At 40.9% G+C, this 7510-nt stretch overlaps 1 long non-coding RNA gene across 4 annotated transcripts; it reads left to right on the top strand.

Annotated features, from left to right (window-relative positions):
* Positions 1-427: 427 nt before the first annotated feature.
* On the top strand, positions 428-2942 carry LOC134467503 (uncharacterized). Of its 4 annotated transcripts, none has more exons than XR_010038585.1 (6): positions 428-510; positions 853-924; positions 1404-1537; positions 1886-1957; positions 2414-2549; positions 2908-2942. It is a non-coding gene; the product is annotated as an uncharacterized LOC134467503 (long non-coding RNA). The 4 variants fall into 4 exon arrangements; XR_010038583.1 differs by having other exon boundaries at positions 832-924; XR_010038586.1 differs by having other exon boundaries at positions 832-924; positions 1883-1957.
* Positions 2943-7510: the final 4568 nt, after the last annotated feature.

Here is a 7510-nt window from a genome sequence, read left to right as displayed (position 1 = left end):
TCCACGCAGTCTGGCTCTCCTGCTTTACTATTTAACTGTACTACTTCTGTGTGTGTGTGTGTGTTGGGGGGGGGGGGTTAAAACACTGAATGTTATCAACCTGAACACTCCATTTTGCATTGATAGGAAAATACTGTAATTATGTAATGAATATGTTTTGCTTATCAAGATCATGTTCTATGACAGACATTGTTGCACCAGCAGGAGATTATCAGCGACATGCCCATGGCCACCGACTTCAAGTCCTGCTGGCCAGAAATGTTGGATATTGGAGAGGTAATGTTTTTACTCAGTAGGAAGTACTGGCTTGTATATTGTATGATACCCATGACATTAAGTGTTCCTTAACATACTGTCTTCTGGGCCTTTTTTGTCATTTCAGATCCATGCAGAGTTGACTCGTTACCACTATGCCACTGCAGTTGGACCCAGCTGGACCTCCACTGCGATGACCTGGTGAAAATCTTCCAGAAGAGGGGAGGGCACACCGCAAGAAAACTGCAGTCAGTGGTAAGTAAAGGTGCCCCACTTCCTGTCCTTGAGGTGAACTTGTTAGTTTTCTTCAATGCATTTATACCTGGTATGACTTGGCGTTTCAATCCCCAGCCCTTCTCAACACACGCGTGCCTAAGCCTACCGGTAGTTTGGTAATGTCACAATGTGATGTTAATGTCATATTTCTCAATTCATCTGACTGGGCGGTGGGCTGAGGGCATGTGGAAACAAAGAATGTTGTCAACCTGAACACTTTTGAACTGACCATTTTGCATTGATAGGAAAATGATTAAGTAATGAATATGTTTTGCTTATCAAGATCATGTTTTTTGACAGACATTTGTGTTCCACCAGCAGGAGATCATCAGCGACATGCCCATGGCCACCGACTTCAAGTCCTGCTGGCCAGAAATGTTGGATATTGGAGAGGTAATGTTTCTACTCAGTAGGAAGTACTGGCTTGTGTATTGTATGATACCCATGACATTATGATTAAGTGTTTCCTGTGTAGAATGTGGCCAGAATTGGTACTGCAACTATGCTGCTAATTGAAATAGTGCTGCATTTTGCCAAATTTGATCTTTTCATGAATATTTACTAAATAATAAACCAATATTTATTAGTTTAGCCAAAGTACAGTACGTTTTGCAGCTGAAAATGTCTATATCGGGAAATTCAAAGTGGCAGACCACAGGGCAGATCCCCCTTTTCATGTATGGTATGAAACGTGCAATTATCCCAGTCATAATGAATACTTAGAATATGGTGGTGGTGGTTAGTTCATGAAAAAGGTAACATTTGTGAATGGGCAGCATGAATTCTGGAAATAAACAACTAAAATATTACACAGTGCACCTTAAACATACTGTCTTCTGTTTTTTTTTTTGTTTTTTTGTGTGTCATTTCAGATCCATGCAGAGTTGACGCGTCACCACTGCCACTGCAGTTAAAGTTTCTTTCCCAGCTGGACCGCCATTGCGATGACCTGGTGAAAATTTTCCAGAAGAGGGGAGAGCAAACCGCAAGAAAACTGCAGTCATTGGTAAGTAAAGGTGCCCCACTTCCTGTCCTTGAGGTGAACTTGTTAGTTTTCATCAATGCATTTATACCTGGTATGACTTGGCATTTCGATCCACAGCTCTTCTCAACACGCACGCACACACGCACGCATGCACGCAGGCATACCAGTAGTTTGGTAATGTCATAATGTGATGTTAATGTCATATTTCTCCCTTCATCTGACTGGGGGGTGGGCTGGGGGCATGTGGAAACAAAGAATGTTATAAACCTGAACACCTCATTTTGCATTGATAGGAAAATGATTAAGTAATGAATGTGTTTTGCTTATCAAGATCATGTTGTTTGACAGACATTTGTGTTGCACCAGCAGGAGATCATCAGCGACATGCCCATGGCCACCGACTTCAGGTCCTGCTGGCCAGAAATGTTGGATATTGGAGAGGTAATGTTTCTACTCAGTAGGAAGTACTGACTTGTGAATTGTATGATACCCATGACATTATGATATTAAGTGTTTCCTGTGTAGGATGTGGCCAGAATGGGTACTGCAACTATGCTGCTCATTGAAATAGTGCTGCATGTTGCCAAATTTGATCTTTTCATGAATATTTACTAAATTACAAACCAATATTTATTAGTTTAGCCTACAGTAAGTTTTGCAGCTGAAATTCAAAATGGCGCAGATCCCCCTTTTCATGTATGAAAAGCGCAATTTTCCCAGTCATAATGAATACTTAGAATATGGTGGTGGCAAGTATTCATGAAAAATGTGGTGGCAAGTATTCATGAAAAAGGTAACATTTGTGAATGGGCAGCATGAATTCTGGAAATAAACCAAAATATTACACAGTGCACCTTTAACATGTTGTCTTCTGGGCTTTTTTTTTTGTCATTTCAGATCCATGCAGAGTTGACGCGTTACCACTATGCCACTGCAGTTAAAGTTTCTTTCCCAGCTGGACCTTCACTGTGATGACCTGGTGAAAATCTTCCAGAAGAGGGGAGGGCAAACCGCAAGAAAACTGCAGTCAGTGGTAAGTAAAGGTGCCCCATTTCCTGTCCTTGAGGTGAACTTGTGAGTTTTCATCAATGCATTTATACCTGGTATGACTTGGCATTTCAATCCCCAGCCCTTCTCAACACACACAAACACGCGCGTGCGCAGGCCTACCGGTAGTTTGTTTACATGCATATACATATTCAAATTATTGCCTTAGTCTGACTAGGAGAACTGAGTTTTAAATATCGGACTATGCTTGTGAAGTGCAGGTAAATTTTGTCACACTGTTTCATCCTAACTGGACAGGGTTATTTTAGAGAAACGTTTCTTTGACCTATGTCGACCAGTAACATTTCTCTCCTCTCCCCCTTTTTTTTTTTTTTTTAACCTAGGATTTCACTGCAGCTCAGGTGCAGCTCAGCAAACGCTCTATGACGATGGACAATATGGACGTTCACATTGTGTGAGAAGGTGTTGGAAGTTCTTGGTGATCTTGCCTGTGGCTCTGGCTGTAGTGAGGCTTTTTGTTTTGGAATTATCTCGCCCAGAAAAATCTGTGTTTGAAAGAAGTCTGTAGTGAGGCCTCACACACACTTTACTTTAGTGTGACCTTTACCATCTAGTAACTTGGCCTGCTTCTTGGAGATCTTGACTGTGTGGCTCTGGCTTTAGTGACTGTTTGGGCTTTTCTTTTATTTTATTTTCTTACATTTTCAGAATGGATGCTAGCCACTCAGCAGTTTTTATCCATTTCCAAGTATTCATAATGACTGGGAATATTACAATTCATACAAGGTGGGAAGGTGGCTGTTCACCATTTTGGATTTGTTGTAATGGACCTCTTTGGCGGCAAAACTTACTGTACTTTGATCAGATCAGTAAATATTAGTTTATTACTAAGGAAACATTCATGAAAAGATATCATTTGTGAATGGGCGACTGAAATGATATGCTGTATTTTTAAGTTACCCCAGAAAATGATAATGGTGCTAGAGGTTACAGTATCTGCCCGAATTGTCACTGAAAATTTTGCGTAGTGTGTAGTTATGCAAGACACTTCACTGCATATTGCGGTCTTCAGATTCATTTCAAAGAGCAAATTGTAAATGTGTTGCCTCTATTTAATGTAATGCGTAAAATGGATTGTGATTATGATCTGTGAATTCAGTCTGTTCTACTCATGTGTCTGACCTGCACTAAAGGTATATCCGATGTCATGAATCATTTGTTTAAATAAAAGGAAATTTGCAGTACATATATTTGTAAATGTAGTCTTGTTGCTGAATACCATTGGAAATTGATTCCTTTACTTTATGCACAGAGGTAATGTCCTAAAATTAGTTTAAAGCGATAAAAGGTACAACTCAGTCAGTTTACTCAAGGGGATGTGTAAGATGAGCTTATTTCCAAAAATCACTAAGCATTAAGTTATGCATGCATTTTTGCCAAGCAGGTAATGCCTTTGTATTACCTGGAAATGTGTTGTAACATGATTTCTTCAAATAACACAATATTATAAAAGTACTGAAATGTCACTGTTCCATCAAAATTAAGTGTTGGTTCAACATGATTTTAGCATGTAATATAAACCACACAACAGTGCCACTGCACTCCATCAAAGTAAAGTGTTGGTTCAACATGATTTTATCATGTAATATAAACCACTCAACATGATTACAATGCCACTGCACTCCATCAAAGTAAAGTGTTGGTTCAACATGATTTTATCATGTAATATAAACCACACAACATGATTACAGTGCCACTGCACTCCATCAAAGTAAAGTGTTGGTTCAACATGATTTTATCATGTAATATTAGCCAGAATTCTATGTGTAGATGCTGCCTGAAAATAAGGCATTCATGATGCCTATAAAAATACTGTCAGGTTTACATATAAGATTTGCGTGGGATTTATGTACGACTCTAAATCATGTAGATCCAACAACTTTTTTCTTTCAGTGTATTCTTAAAACTAATCTTCCATGGATTTGATACATATAATCATAGTACATTTCTACTGTATTCAACAAGATTATAGTTGCATTATTTTCCCAATTTCAGACGGTGCATTCAAAGCATTGTGTTACTGAAAAACGTCATGGATGATTTCATCTTCATGTACTGTAAGAAGTTTTATTTTCACCTTTTGTTTTGCCTAAGCCAAACCCAAATATCACATACAGTTCAGTCAATTATGGCAGCGGTTAATAATGTCTGTCAATGCATTGGAGAGAAGAAACAAAGGCAGGTGATTGTATGGCCATGCATTTACCATGGAGAGAGAGAGAGAGAGAGAGAGAGAGAGAGAGAGAGAGAGAGAGAGAGAGAGAGAGAGAGAGAGAGAGCACGAGACAGAGAGAGAGACAGAGACAGAGAGAGAGAGAGAGCAACATGCACAAAGATTGAGCAACATGCAAAGAAGAATACATTTCTTTTTTTCACATTTGGTGCATAAATAAGTAATCAGAGATGTGGCAGACCGATTCTCAGCCACAAGAATAATGTAAGATCTCAGTTTTCCTCTCAAACACACTCACTTTCACTCACACACTAACACGTGTGCGAGTGCGCACACAAAAACACACACACACACACACACACACACACACACACACACACACACACACACACACACACACACACACACACACACACACACACACACACACACACACACACACACACACACACACACACACTGTGTGTGTGTGTGTGTGTGAGAGAGAGAGAGATAGAGAGAGCGTGAGGTCAGAGGAGGACTCTTTAAATAGCTGCAAAGCAAGGAATACATTGCTAATTTAAAAGGAATTAGTCCATGTATCTGTGATTTGTTGTAGCTCATGTTAGCCTTTGCATGTTGGGCCTAAGGAAAGGGTACTCACACTTCCCTGATGCAGCCTGCTGTGGCCGTTGAGTCTGTGTGTGTGTGTGTGTGTGTGTGTGTGTGTGTGTGTGTGTGTGTGTGTGTGTGTGTGTGTGTGTGTGTGTGTGTGTGTGTGTGTGTGTGTGTGTGTGTGTGTGTGTGTGTGTGTGTGTGTGTGTGTGTGTGTGTGTGTGCGTGTGTTGCCAATGACTACCCTTGCCCTTGAAACCTTGTTCTCACTTGTGGGATCAGAGGACAAATACTTTTCTTTTCAAGTCAAGTGCTGTAAACTAGTAAACAAAGCAAGCATCTGTGTATGTGTGTGTTTCTCTGTGTGTGTGTTTGAGTGAGTGTATGCGTGTGTGTGTGTCTCTGTGTGTTTGAGTGTGTGGGTGTGTGTGTGTTTAGTGTGTGTGTGTGTGTGTGTTTAGTGTGTGTGTGTGTGTGTGTGTGTGTGTGTGTGTGTGTGTGTGTGTGTGTGTGTGTGTGTGAGAGTGTGTTTAGTGTGTTTAGTGTGTGTGTGTAGAGAAGCTTTCCTTCCTTTTCACTGTAAGCGAGTAATTTACTCCGTACAGAGAGCCCATCACACAGAGCTTATCTCTGCTGCCCTGGTTATGAATAGGTGGCATTTCTGTGGCAATTCCTGCACCCAGAACATCAGGTGCTGAAGACACAGCAGGTAATGCATAAGAGTTTGGTAGACAACAGTTAGATCTGGGGTTCCCAAACTGGGGGGTCGGGACCCCTAGGAGGAGGGTCGCGGAGGTATTGAAGGGGGGTTGCAGACAATGGGAAATCATCAGGTTTAACAGCGAACAGCTAACAGATGTGGTCCAGGAAGACAGATGCTGAGGCACTGAAGGTTGCAATTTTTTTTACTTTTTTATTTGGCTAAAATGCCTACGCGTTTCGGCCCTTATGGCCTTCTTCAGGGCGTATCCTATCCAATTACCTGCTCGTGTTAGCTAATAGATGTATTTGATGTCCTGTGGATTTAGCAATATTAGTGGACAAACTATTACTGATCTAGCTAGATTTTTCATTAATAATTTGTCCGCTTATATTGCTAGAAATCCATTGCTAGGCTAGGCTCAGACTACGGTGGGTGGTTTGGTCGCAAAATGATTCTTAATTCCAAAAGGGGGTCCCCGTTGAAAAAGTTTGGGAATCGCTGGTGTAGGCTATTACCATCTATTCAGACCTGATTAATATTCCATTGCCTCAGGCTGCAGCGGATCTGGTGAAGGCAAAGGTTAAAGGGCAACTCCTGCCAATTTCAATGTGCTGTTGTATTGCTCACACTACCCTTGACTTGTCAGTACCCAGTGACGCCGCATTTTTTGGCTCAGTCCTTTCCGAGAGAAAACATTTTTATTTATTCCCAAAAACATCCAAAAGGTTATGCAACATCAGCAGACAGCTAGCAAACAGCGATACCTTTTGGGAAAATATTTGGAGTAGGCCTATGCTCATTTAAAAAAAAAATGTAAACTAAAGTTGCCACCATTAGAATAGCTCAGATCTCGGAAAGGGCTGGGGCAAAAACTGCGGCGTCACCAGGTACTGACAAGTCAAGGATAGCGTGAGCAATACAACAGCACATTGAAATTGGCAGGAGTTGTCCTTTAAGTGTTGTGTAATATCAGCATATGTGATTAATGTGTTTTCTTGAATCCATCTGGCAGGGCCGGATTAATGCACAGGCTACATATGGCTGCAGCCTAGGGTCTGCAGTCCCCAGCTGCCAGAGCGCCTCTGGCCAAAATTGAAAAAATGCTAAATTGTGACAAGATGCCGTATTTAATTTTTCATCTGTCATATTTAATACAGTTGTTAGACATGTTATCCCTATTTCCTAGCTCGTCGTTATGACATTGTCTATGTAAATGGTCTATCTGATCCTCTTACCCTTACGCCCCATTTCCTTAGCATGCCGTTTACTGAATAAACACACAAAACACAAATAGGAAAAAAACAAGAAAAGACACTTACAGAAGTTTGGTCAGCTAGAAAACTAAGATGCACACACGCACGCACATGCACACACACACACACACACACACTCGCCGTCATAACATATGCGTACTACGGTATATATTGTGTGTGTGTGTGTGTGTGTGTGTGTGTGT

Source organism: Engraulis encrasicolus, chromosome 17 (genome assembly GCF_034702125.1).
Source record: "Engraulis encrasicolus isolate BLACKSEA-1 chromosome 17, IST_EnEncr_1.0, whole genome shotgun sequence".
Lineage (NCBI taxonomy): Eukaryota > Metazoa > Chordata > Actinopteri > Clupeiformes > Engraulidae > Engraulis > Engraulis encrasicolus.
Note: the sequence above shows the minus strand (reverse complement) of the source record. Positions and strands in the feature narration are given on the sequence as shown.